Source organism: Protopterus annectens, chromosome 10.part0 (genome assembly GCF_019279795.1).
Source record: "Protopterus annectens isolate FY-2018-M chromosome 10.part0, PAN1.0, whole genome shotgun sequence".
NCBI classification, from domain to species: domain Eukaryota; kingdom Metazoa; phylum Chordata; order Ceratodontiformes; family Protopteridae; genus Protopterus; species Protopterus annectens.
In genome coordinates this window covers 83914093-83928428 of record NC_056744.1, presented here as the reverse complement: position 1 = coordinate 83928428, position 14336 = coordinate 83914093, and positions in this window count along the sequence as shown.

Sequence of the window (14336 nt, the reverse complement as noted above, 5' to 3'; positions counted from 1 at the left end):
AGTTGTCCAGAATTTTTGTGGATTTTGTGGATGGGTTTGCTGGAGATGAATGAAATACTCTTTTTTGTCTCTAAGAATAGCTTTCTTGGTGGCATTTCTTAACTGTTTAAAGTAAAGGTGATCTGATGGACATTTGGAGGCTCTCTATTTTGCCCAGATTTTATTTCTAAGGAGGATGTTTTGCCTAGTTTGTTTTGTGAGCCAGGGGGCAATTTTGGTTTTAATACGTGAAGAGCGATAGGGGGCGTGGCAGTCTAGGATTTGAAGAAATTTAGTGTTAAAATAGGTCACTGCTTCATCAAGTTGAAGATGAGACATTGGTGACCAGTCACATGCTTTCAGTTCATTTTGGAAGCTCTCTGGATTAAAAAAAATTTTTGGAGCGTGAGGTTTTAAAGTTGTTACTAGTTGGGATATGAACTCTTTGTTTAAAATGTAGGTTAGCATGTGATCACTGATATTGTCAGGAAGGGTTCCTGATTTATAGGTATCAAGGTGGCTGTTGATAAGTATCCAGTCTAGGATGGTTGCTTTACTGCTTGGCTTATGGATTCTAGTTGGAGTGGTTATAATTTGTGAGAATCCATAGAGATTTATGTGGTTAGTTGGATTAGGGGAACTGCAGGTAACCCAGTCTATATTAAAGTCACCTAATACTATGGTTTCCTGAGGTAGATGGCTAGAGAGGTAACTAAGTATGTTTTCAAGAGTATTTGTATTATTTCCAGGGGGGAGATATGTGCAAATTAGATAGATAGATTTGGAATTGTTGATTTGAAGTTTGGCAGTAAGGGTTTCTGAATTGGTGTCTGGAGGTAGGAGTATATTGAATGGTGATACTTGGAGTTTAGATTTGTACAAAATGGCTATACCTCCACCCTTTTTGGTTTTACGGTCACATCTTAGGATGTTGTAACCAGGAGGGGTAATCTCCTGGTCCAGGGTTGAGGGCTTTAACCATGTCTCTGTAATACAGAGAATATCAAATGAGTGAACATCTAAGAGTGCATGTAGGTGGGTTATTTTATTATTTATGCTACGAATGTTAAGGTGAGCTATGAGGAGGGAGTTAGGAGATTTAGATAAGGTAGTGATAACAGGCACTGTTTGGTTTTCTAGGTTATTGGCATTATCAATAATAGGACCAGGGTTTGGGTGAATATCACCATCTAATAGGGGGTGTAGATGAGGATATTCTGCAAATTTAAGGAATTTGTCATAATTGTTTGAGGTTTTTTTCATAAGGGAGTAAGTAAGATGGGTAGCTCTATGATATTTTGGTAATATATAGCTAAAGGTGGAGGTTACATTACTGTGGCTGAGGGGGTTGAAGAAAGAAGATGGTAGAGTTTGGTGGTAGTGGTGGAGTTGTTCAGGAAGAGAAGAATGTTCGAAGAAGGTTAGAGTGTATGGTATAGTAAGGGAAGTAAGAGTTGTAGTCAAGAGTAGGATGTTTGTGAGTATAGATTTGTGTGTTGGGGCCATAGGGATGTATAGATAAGTGGTGAGGGTAGGTTGTTGGAGGGAGTGTTGTAAGTAAAAGGAGAGACTGTTATAAGAGGTAGAGTGGGGAGGAAGTGTCTAATTATGAGAATAAAATTGGTTGTAAGAGAGAGTGTTATAAATAAAATTTTTAGTACTGGATGAGATGTAGGGAGGTGTGGTAGAAGGACAAGAAAGTGTGGAAGAGAGAGTGTTATAGGAAAGAATTAGTACAGGATGAAGTGTAGGGATGAGAGGGAGTAGGGAAAGGAAGGTAATTGGTTTAATTAAGGAGTTGTAAATTAGTGGGTGTGGTTGGTAATTTAAGGAGTAATGAGATAGGTTGATAATGAGAGGGGGAGTGGTTATAGTGGTATATGGTCAGGACCTGTGGGGTATATATATATATATATATATATATATATATATATATATATATATATACCAACTCTGAGATCACACAACAGTAGGAAAAAGTACATCCCCACATATCGCCGAAAGTTGTTTTCAGTCAAATAGCATTCAAGTAAAAGCAGTTTAATAGAGCAACACCTTCCTGGCATTCACAGCCTCAGGAGAAAAGCCATGAAGACATGAGGGCATGCAAAGTCTGTATAGTAGACAGCTCAGCCGGGAGCTTAAACAGATAGTAATGCACTGTAAGGAAGCAATACCAATGATAAGTGCTACATACATCACTGTACCATCTAAGGCAATGTTGCAATAGTGAAGCTGTAACATCCTGATTACACATACTAGCATCATCAAAGGGGGTTACCAAACGGGCAAGAGTCTCACCCCCAGTAAAGTTCCATGAATAGTAGAAACTATTCTTTAACACTGTAGTCATTCGAGGAACAAATGTTTGACCCTCATCCAAAATGCTCTCCTTTGCAATAGATGTCTGCCCAGAAAAGCCGAATCAAGCTTCAAACTTCACTTCTTAACTGCTGTCAGTCCCTTTCATCTGTTTTAAAATGAATGGGTAATAAATAACTAAAATGTCAACAGGGATCCAACCTTTAAAGAAAATGGTTATGAAGAGATATCTTTTGCTATTATTTTGCAATGTATGTTCATAAACTGCAGATCATGACCCTAGGTGTTCAACATTATTCTGTCTCTAGTCCATTTTGTGAATATTTGTTGCTTGAGTTTCAGAAACTGCATAGTGCAACTACACACACAGTAAACAAGAGAGACTTAGAAGTAATAATGTCTAACAGGAAAGTAGCAGAAATGAGTAAGCAAAATATCTGGATAGATATTTACTGACAATAAGTGAGTGATTAAAAAAAAATAATAACACAAGTAAATGGTAAGCTGGTGTGTCCTAGAGATATAAGTACTAGTAAGATGAAGGTAACTCAGCAGTGCATACAAAGGAAGCCTATGGTTAACTGGGTGCAGGAGAGAAGTTGTGACATCACATGTAGTAAAAAAGCATAACAAGTTGTGGCATCCCTCTCCAGAAAAAGAGGGCTTAAGATAAGCCAACCAAAACACTGGCATAAATAATGGTTCAGAGTTGCTTACAGATCAGGTAAGTAATAAGCTATCTTCCATGCAGCACAGGGGAATGAGTAACAGAATAAATTTAAGTCCCAATGATATGCAAATGTTGAGGATATGGACAAAAGAGTGGAATGTAGTAAGAAGAGCTTCCCACAAGATTAATGATGAAGGGACCAAGTCATTCAGTCAAAAAACAACAATGTGATGTGGAAAAAAAACAAAGAAATACATAATGTAGGTTAGTAGAGGAGAAAGGCAGAAGGAAATGTGAAAAAAAAGGAAATGCGAAGGATGAAAGCTGTTAGTTATACAAACATGGACTACAATTACCTTTCCTTGGAAACAGCAGCTCCTCTCCAGGATGCACATATTGATTGGAGATACATTACAAAAGGAATAATGAGTTCAGGCAAATGAGAACAGGGAGACGAGGTGAAAAAAGTGATTATCAACAAAGATGGAGGAATGGACATATAATGTGGTGCATGCTAGACAGGGGTCCAGGGAAGTAAATAGTGTGGGAAGAAATAGCCAGGGAATTGTCATGGGTAGGTTTGTATAGGCCCCAGGGCCAATAGCCTAATACCAGCCTATGAACCTATGTAGGCACCAATGATATGTCAAAAGAGACAGCTAATGTGACAGCAAGCAGGGTCAGGAAGTGACAGAGAGGTGTCAAGACAGCAGTTTAGGTGCGATAGTGACAGAGAAGTGTTACTTCTGTCAGCAACCCTGTTCAGCACATATGAAAGAGAGGGTTATGGAGTACAGTGACTGCCTTCACAGTGGATAAGGAAGAAAGGCTTAGGCCTGACAGGAGGTTGAGGAAACACCTGGCAGAGAGATCATTTTTATTCAAGGGTCACTCTCCATCATAACCCAGACGGGACAGCTGCACTTAACTCGCGTTTAGAAAGGTACAACTTGATGATCATACTGTCCAACTAAGGTGGAAGAAGGCAATGACAGTGACAGAACCAAAAGAGGAAGGGAATGGAGGAATATATAAATAGGTGCCAAACACAGTAAAGGAACAAACAAGGGTGGCTCAGACCATGGCTGCATAGTTTTACTCAGCAAAGCAAGCAGCCTGTGCAGGAAGATGGGGGGGTGTTAGTAAGGTGGGGGGTAAGGTAGTCAATTGCTGACATCACGGGATGATGGGCCACTGAAAAGATGGGGGGTAGGATTCAGCAATGATAGGGAAGGGAGTCATGAAATGGAGTAGCAATCTACCTAAAGATTGTTTATAAAGAACACCAAACCAGGAATAGGGCAAGGGTACAGCTAATTTAAGATTAAGCAAATGGGGAACAGCTGGTGAACTGGCACAGTGTGTCATCCAACAAACACAACAAGAGATGAGGATGAGCGACTGTAGGAGAGAATAAGGGAGAGGGATAGGAGGAAGAGAGTGATACTCATACGGATCTAAATCTGTGGGGAAAAGACAGGTAAGTGCTGAGCTTCAGGGAAGAGAGGGAATGGGTATTAATAGAATTCATGGGCAATAAGGGGTTCAGCCAGCTGCTGTGTGACTGTACGAAAAAGGACAGGATTCTGGATAAAATCCTAACCACTGGAGATGATGACATAGATATACAGGTTATGGCACCATTAGTTAACAGTAAGCATGCCGCTGTGTGGTTTAGAGTAGGGAGAAAGGTTAAAAATAAAAAGACAAAGATGATGTGATGGAGTTTTAGAAAGTGGACTCTGCTGTGCTGGGGGAGATGGTCATGGATGGCTTATGGGACTGGGAGCCAAATGAAGGAGTAGAGAAGCTATGGGAATTGTTTAGAGATGGGGTATTCAGGGCTGTGTACAAGGATGTGAGGAAAAGGCAACAAGAGAAAAAAAACAGCCTGTCTACATAGGAATGTGACATTAACAACTGGGGTAAAAGACAGGGCCTACAAGAAGTGGAAAATACAGGATAGAGGGAGAAAGAAAGCTCAGAACAAGGGGGCTTTCAAAAAGGGAGCAAGCAGACAGAATCAAGGGGGAATGTAAGAGCTGTCTTTGGTACACAGTCAAAAGAAGGGAGGGACATAACTGGCTAGTAAATGTGAAAGGGAGATCACAGGAGACTGGAAAAAGAACAGGGAATAACTAAATTCCTTGCTTCTGTCTTTACAAAGGAAAACAAGGGAAGGATGCCATATTGGGAAGGATGTAGAGCAGAATAGACAGGACAGTGGATAGACACCAAAACAGAAAGAGAGAAGAGGTTGAAAGGGAAGGGACTAAATGTAGGATAAAGCACAAGGACTACCTTCTTTAGTCCTCAGAAATAATCTGGTCAGTGTGTTTGTCATAACCCCCCACCCCCCACCCCATCACAGATCTTCAACAGATCACTTGCAAGTGTAAAAGTGCCAGAGGTCTGGTGAAGAGCATTTGTGGGACCATTCAACAAGAGGGTAGCAGAAGAGAAATTTGGGGAATACACATCTGTTATGTTTACAACAGCGCATGGAAAGTCACGGAGCGAATCCCAAAGGGAAAGCTGGCAGCATTTCTAAAGGGCAACAATCTCCAGGACAGCAACCAACATATGTTCTTGATCAGAAGACATGGTCAGTCAAACCTAATCTGGTTTTATAACTAGGTTACAGGTGAATTTGACAGAGAAACATACTTCTCAAATTATCCTGATTTTGCCTCATTTTTTGCTCCATCTCCCATAAATGTTTTGATTTTCTGGTAAATCACCAAGGATTACAGTCAATCAGTTATGTCAGTCATTAGGATTTCATACATCATATTGTTCAAAAAATGCATAAGAATGCAAAACCTGTTGCTCTATAAACTTTTTAAGTAAACTACAGTAATATTTAAAAAAATACTCAAATTTGGTGCCCCCCCCCCATTATGTTTGGCTTGGTCCAGAATTCTTATACAAAGTTGTGAGGTGTGCAGGTGAGTATTGATAGACAGTCTACCTGGACTACAGCAAGACCCACATAGGAAGCTGATAGGACCAAAACATATGAGGTGGATAGCAGCATAATTGAACTGTAAGTTGCTCAAGGTTGTAATAAGAGGGACAATGCCTGGAGTTAAGGAAGATAATAACATAAACAGTTATTATGGTTTGTTTCTTTTTTGTTAAGGTATGTGAACCCATACTGCAATTTATAATGTGATGATTTAACAAAGATGTTTCGAAAACAAAAAGGAAGTGACCATTGGAGTACCACAGATGCCTCTCCTGTGACCAGTAGTCATCAGTGTGTTTGTCTCATGTATATGTGAAATAATAGAAAAGAGGCTCAATCTCTTTGTTTATGACACAAACACAGGTGCAGCAGTGGACGATGAGAAACTACAGCAAAAGATTTGAAAAGGATGAAAAAGTGAATGGAATGGTTGCAGCTGTGGTTTGGTGCAAGTAAATGGGGTCACAACACCTGAAATGAGTGGGCTGATGGAAACAGAACAGGAAAAGGATGTGGGGGTGCTAATCACATCTGAACTGGATCAGCAAGAACAGAGTAAGAGGGCAGTGACAGCAGCAAAAAGAATGCTGGGGTGTATCCTCAGAGGGATATATTCTAGAAGCAAAGAGATAACAGTTTCATAATGCAATGATTGCAGTAGTCAGAACATACCTCAAGTACACTGTGCAGTTCTGAGGGCCATATAAGGAAAAGTCTCCAGGATGATGGAAGGAATTCAGAGAAAAGATACAGGGGAGAGAGGTGAAAGAATATGACCAGGGGTTGAAGATAGAGCTGTTCTCCCCTGAAAAAAGACATGTGTAACATGAAACTGATGCACAAAATTGTGTCAGGAAGATGCAAAGGGGTCATTCTGAAAAGTAAGGGCAGAGGAGGTAGGAGGGGGCACAGGCAGCAAGCTGTCCCTGAATCACCGAAAGTACTTTTTACAGAGAGGGTTGTTGGGTCATGAAATGGATTAATCGAATGGATGATGAACAGGTAATCCACTCAGACATTCAATAGGGCATAGAATAGGAAAGTTGGAAAAATGGTGAGTGGGATGGTATGGATAAAAGTGAGGTAGAATGTTAAGGCACTTAAAAGTGCAGACTAGATAGATGCCTCATTATGTCATCAAGCAAATGTTATGAAATGTGAGGCAAACATGAAAAATATTGTTGATGTGGTGGCTATGATGCCAACCCATTTATTTGACAGTAAGTCCTAAATGAACTCTTAAAGCTAAACATGGATAAAGCAATAGGACCCAAAAAGGTGGAGGTATCTTGATATACATCAATAACAAGCATACCTCTAGGTTGGTTAAACAGGATGATTTGCTGGAGTTTGTCCAGGTGTAGATTACCATGCATAAAATTCTGTACCATATCCTAGTATGCTAAAGGTCATCCACTATGTCCCGTGAAACTCATAGTGCTTACTTAGACCTACTGGAGACACTCAGCATCCAAACCAACACCTTACACATGGGGGTCTTTAATTACCCCTATATAGAATGGGAATCCTACATGACTTCAAATCTGCATGTGTAGAGATTTCTGGACTTCATAAACACAAACAACCTTGACTTTTTAGTGCATACACCCACTGTAGGTTCCAACATACTGGGCCTCGTACTCACATGAAAGAATGCTATACTCACCCCCAGTGTCATGTCCTCTGTGGCAAGGTCCTACCATAAAGCTGTCTCCTTCAAAATCAAAATCAAAAACCCAGTAAGAGTTAGGAACTATTCCAAGACAAACTAACTTTTATTAAGCAATAGCTTGTTAAAATTCAGTGCCCCTCCAAATCCAGAGAATACAGCAGCCTATGCAGAACTGTTCACAGAAACTGTGTACAACCATGTCAATGGTTGCACAGAGGCTGCTTACCTACCAGACGCAATCCCAAAGGTAGTTCTAAAAACAAACCAGCATGGTGGCATCCAAAATTAAGTAGGTTAGACAACAAAAGGAAAAAAAAACATGGCTAAAATCAGGAAGTGTAACTCCCATAAAGATAAGAACTAAATAGGCAACTAAGACAGCTAATTAAATCCAATAAAGCAAATTTCAAGGTCAAGACAGGCTCCCAGGCAAAAGACAGGCATAAGGCCTTCTTCAACTATGCCAGAAACTTCAAAGGCATCATACAGCAGTGTGTCAAACTGGTGGTTAATGGTGCCACATTCAATGAGCCAGGCGATATAGTGAATCTGTTGGCAGACAAATTCAGTTCCAGCTTTACGCCTTGCTCACTCACTCCCCCCAAGAAATACCTTCAAACATTACCCCTCCAACTATATACAGAGAGCATGTCCTGGCTCCACATGCTCAGGCCAAGAACACAGCCTCGGTGGGCCCTGATTATATCCCAGGGTGGCTCCTGAATAGTCTAAAATATAATCTTTCAGGGCCACTGGAGTCACTATTCAACTACATTCTCAAAACAGGCTTTGTGCCATGAGAATGGAGGACTGCAATGGTCATCCATCTTCAAAAAGGTGATCCATTAACAGATCCTGGAAATGACAGACCCATTAGTCTGACTAATTGTATATGTGAAGCCATAAAAAGAATTATCATGGAAATGATGAACAAAGACATGGGACACCTTCAGACACTGGATCCATGCCAGTTTGACTTTGTCAAATGAAGGTCATGCCTATTGAACCTGTTGGCCTTTGTTGAGAAGGTCACCAAGGCAATGGATGAGGGTAAAATGGTGCATACTGCCTACCTCAGTGGATGGACAACAGATATACATTACTTATATGTATCATTTTTTACAACCAATGGGACATGTGCTATAAGGCAGTATGAATTCACAAAACAACAAATGCAACAGATAACTTTAGATGTCTGTTTGGGCCACCAAAGTAACATTCAATTAGAAGGGTGTGGATATTGCTACCTAGGTTTTATCAGTGCCATGAGTTTGACAGTATCCAACTTTTAGCCCTGCATTTGACAATTTCCCTTAGAGAAGATTAATATATATTTAAGCTAACTGTGATGTGGGTTTTCAGGTGATTTCATGTGTTAAAAATTGAAAGGTCAGTGAGCCAACTCTGTTGGCATGACAGTTGTGGACCCAAGTATAAAACAGGCATCTTAGGAGCCATGTTGAAGGGGTAAGACTTGGAATTAAGAGCCAATTTCAGGGAAAGAAAGTGGGGTTATCAGCAGAAGAACCCTTTGATGGGAACCAAAAGTCTAAACCAGATTGTGTTGGTTAAGCCTACATGAAGTCTGTAGGAAGACAACACATTGTAAGAAGGTACTATGGATGTGAAGGCACACAAAAGGCATTGTTTGTATAAACCAATCATTTGAAACACAGGATCAGCATGGAGAATTGGACCGAAAAAATCTTCACCATCTGTGGATGGCATATACCATTACTTGTCCCTATTCTGCCTTAAATCTTACCATTACTAATCCCTATGCTGCCTTAACTCTTACCATTACTAATCCCTATGCTGCCTTAACTCTTACCATTACTAATCCCTATGCTGCCTTAACTCTTACCATTACTAATCCCTATGCTGCCTTAACTCTTACCATTACTAATCCCTATGCTGCCTTAACTCTTACCATTACTAATCCCTATGCTGCCTTAACTCTTACCATTACTAATCCCTATGCTGCCTTAACTTTTACCATTACTAATCCCTATGCTGCCTTAACTCTTACCATTACTAATCCCTATGCTGCCTTAACTCTTACCATTACTAATCCCTATGCTGCCTTAACTCTTACCATTACTACTCTCTATTCTGCCAGTAAGTGTTAATCTAAACAGCAATCTCTCCTGGAAAGAAGCCCTTTCCTGGGGTAATGTCAGATGCTGTACTGGGCAGGATGAGGGGAATAAATGGTGTAGTAGGGCACTAGGAGGTTAAATGTTCAAGCTTGTATTGAAGAAATAAAATGGATAACAGGTGGCAGGCGGTAATAGTGAGCCAAATCCACAGTGAAGAAATGGGAGTTTGAAGTAATGTGGCATCTTCAATATCTATATAAGTGATATGGCAGAGAAGCTGGATGGAAATGTACATCTTATGCAAATGATATAAAGATCTACAACAGGCTGGAAACATAAAAGTTAAATACTGACAACAGCAAAAATGGAATGGACCTTGGTACTATTTTTAATCTTTTTTTGTTGTTGTTCTTAGTGGCACTCCAGCCATCAGATGCATCCCTCAGAACACCTTCTCCCTTGGGCTCAAGTATCTATTTTGCCTTGTCTGGACAGAGGTCACTCAGTACTGAGGAAGATGCCCAAGAATGGAGACCTGTTTCTAAAGCAGATTGGAGAAGATGAGTCAGCTGCTGGGTGCAGTTTTCTATTAAATGCTTCATCAAATATTTTTACATTAAGTACCTAACCCCTCCCCAAAGCAGCCTGCCATATGCACCACCAAGGCAGAGACTGGCCTATCAGAACCTGGCTGCATGTTTCAACCATGACCACAGAGCAAAGCATTGTCTAGCAGTTTGAGCACTCCACTCTTACCTGTGCTCCTGGTATATCTCCCTAGTTTTTACATGGAATCTCCAGGCATGGTAGAGCTTGCTTCCTTTCTTCCCCATAGGGTGGGCATGCTGTCATTGGCTCCCTCATTACTACCACTGCCAAATGGCATCTTTAGTGCCTGGACTTATAATCAGTCTGGGATCATCTGGATTGCTGTCAGAGATTTATTCATCTGTGCCACAGAGAAGGCAGTGTACCTTGATGTTATATCAGATAATTTAAAGATAAGCAGGCAGCACGAAAAGTCAGCAAGTAAAGCTGACACTATTTTGTGATACAGTAAGGAATTCATCAGCAAGACAAATTGTGTCCAATCGGTGATATAATCCCTAAGGCACTGATTACAGATATGGAGACACTAGCCTAGTGGAGGCTATACACCCGGGCACAAATACAACCAAAAAATAAGCAGGAGCTTACACACCAGAATATGAACAGAGAGCTAGAAGGAGAAGCTAAAGAAACATAATATGTACACAGATGAAGAAAAGAGGGGGAAGAAAGAACATACTATGCACATTTAAGTACGTTAGGGGAATTAAAATCCAAAAGATTAGCATCTTTTAGAGGGAAAGGAGAAACACAAGAAGGCATAGGATGAGGAAAAGGGGGAGATATCTCAGAGGAAATATTAGAAGACATTCTTCTCCAAGAGGGATGCTGATGCATCGAATACCTTCCCAGGAAAACTGTGAACAGGCATAAATGTATTATTCAATAATGGATCACACCAGGCAGATAGTGCACTGATAGACATACTCTAACACCATCCATCTTTGTTTGGCTCATACAATAATATAACAGCTCACCTCCACAACCAAGCATAGTTGCAACTTCTATTGATGTTGGTGTAAAGTAAGCAGTGCTGTTACATTCTGGGTAAGTAGAATCACTGTCTTTATTGTTCTGCTTGACTCATACTGTAAATCTGTATGTTTGTGGTATTTATATTAATTTTGAACTATCTTTGTTCTGCTGTACTTTTCAATTTGTTTCCTTTAGCATGTACTTAATTGCATGATCTGCCTTATTTGTTCTTCTTTGCATTGCTGATCATGACTTGGTTCAAGGTTGAATGAAAGTTTCCATCATGAATTCGTCCATCCAGCTAGTTTACAACCAAACAAATGTTATTTAGGAAGAAATACAACATCTCTTAACAAGAAGTTATACATAATCTGCTGGGTAAGAAAATGAGAAAAGTAGGTGATATAAGCATCCTCAGTGGACATCATATGCACACTAAAAGCATCTCCAGAATCTGTATACCTTCAGCAATGTCTCTCTGGGGGATCAGGCAGCTTTGGTTATGACTTGATGGGTAACCATGTTAGAATGTACAATTCTGTCTTCACTACATATGAGTTGGTGCACGGTGATGACAGGTGGCAATACTTTCTGTGTAAAACAAAGGGATGGTAGTGCCTGTAGGATGAACGGTGCTCCACAAACAAAAATGGAATGAATGAATGTACTAAACACAGTGGAATACCGACACGCAGCTACACATATAAAATAAAAATATTTATTATTTTTTAAAAAGGTAAGTGCTTTCTCGACCATGTAGGTTGCGTCATCAGACCATCTAAAAACAATTACAGAACACAACCCTCCTTTTCATAGGTTCAAAGTTTAGTACTAAGCTAACTGCCCTTGTGAGCCATTTTAAGCCTAGCCAATTATCACTTATGAGACTCAAACCCTGCACCTTGTGTTTGTAAGGCAAACACCTTAGCCATTAAGGCACCCTCCCAACCTTTTAAACACATATTCAAGGCAATCAAACAATTAATTAAGCATCTCACCTTAAAACTTTAGGATACACACTGAAAACCAAGAAGCAAGCATAGCAGAAGCTCCCAGGCATATCAGAAAAAAAAATGGTCATGCGTGTACGCTATGATTAAATCCCAACTACCCCTTTTAAAGGCACAAGCCCAATGAAGTAGCAACGTCTCACAAAGGGTATACATAAATACGGAAAATAGTTAATAAGATGTACAGAATACAGCATACGTGCAAACCATCCATGAAATCACTCCAGCACATCTCATGCCCCCTATAAACAAAATTTCAGCATATACACAAACCATGGCCCACCAAGCACACTAAGCGGTAGGCAAGATAAGAAGTCTCAACAGCAGTTATACAACCCTATCTTGTGTAATGTAAGAACTGTAGGGCCACATGTATGCAAACGCTTATATTCTACCCCATGTCTTTACTTTGGCTCATAAAATGTATTTTCATATATTTATGTCCCAGCATGAAATTCTACCAGTTATTTATAACATCAATGTCATACAGAAGTTGTCAGGAAAAAAAGGTATCAAAAGCTTGCATCAATATTCCTACTTTTAACCCACCTGAAATTCTTCCAGAAGGTATGTTTGTGTTTGTCACCCAAAAATTACATGTGATCATAATTCCAAAAGAAAAAATTCTGATTCATAAGATGCTCATGAAACAATTTTGACCATTCGTTCATTCTGCATTACTAACTGTATTCTGTTTGGGTAGGGCCATGTGGAAGCCAGAGCCTGTTTCTGCAAACAAGTGTTAGGCCAAGAACCAGTTCACTACATGAAGCCCTAGAGAACCAAGAGGGTTTTAAGGCAAATAATTTACTTTGTCTGGATCATTTCACTTTTATTGTAGTTAATAATCCCCCAACACACACACAATCACACACACACACACACACACACACACACACATACACACACACACACACTCTTGCACTGTGCATTATTTCCTATGATTTGTTTCTTAGATGCTTGTTTTAGACTGTTACAACTGCTCAGGTACTTTCAGAAGCCTTACAGAAATTGTCTAAAATAACAGATTACATACAATCTTACCTCTACAAGCACGACATGCGTAAAATGTAGAAAGCAGTCTTGTGCATTGCAATGGTATCAACTTTCAAATGGATCTGTGAACTAGAAATTAGACATCTGCTACCACATTTTGTATATATTAAATGGTTTCCAGCTACAAATGTATATTTAACTCTAAACATGTGTAAAATAATTCTGCTAGGTTAATCGCCAGTGAGCAGAAATACTTGAGGTACTCATAACCACATGTTGTGGAACTGCAGTAGCACATAGCGTATTTTGAAAATACATGGGTGAAAATTATATTGGTAGATAAAAACTGCCCTCGTGTGCACTGTCATCAGATTCAGCAGTGGAACATACCTTTGTTTTTAACAGTGTCCTTCCCAGTATGTAACATTAATTTGATTGTATAAGATTCTACTATAGCCTGAAATAAAATCCAGTGAAGGTGTGGCCAGCTACATCTGTATTCACTTTATTCCAGAAAGACCTATCTACTGAGAAGGTACTTGTTGCAAATCCAGAACAGAAACCACGGGTCTATATCATATGTCCAAACGCCAAAACTTCGAACTGGAAAGTTCAAAGTAAAAAAAATAACGAAGCCGCGGAACATCAAATTCTTTCCCAGGGAAAGAATTCAGTAGGCCATTTCCATGGCTTTGCCATTTCCTCCACTGTGGTGTGATCTCGGAGTTGGTATATTTAAGTAGGGGGCTGTGGGGGGCACAGACCCCCCCCCACATTAGGTACAGTATGTAGTGTTTACGTGTTTCCGCATTTTGTACCGGAACAGCGATTTTTTTCCCTGGGAAAAAAATCACTGATCTGAGTGTTCAGAGTTTTAAGTTTTCTAACTTTTGGGTTTGATATTTACATAGTCGAAGTTTTGACACTTCGACTGTGTGATATAGACCCAAAACTACTGCCTGCTGGAATTTGATTGCCCAGGCTTTGTGTTGATGTACTAACCCATAACCAGGAAAGCACCATCATTTGCATTATA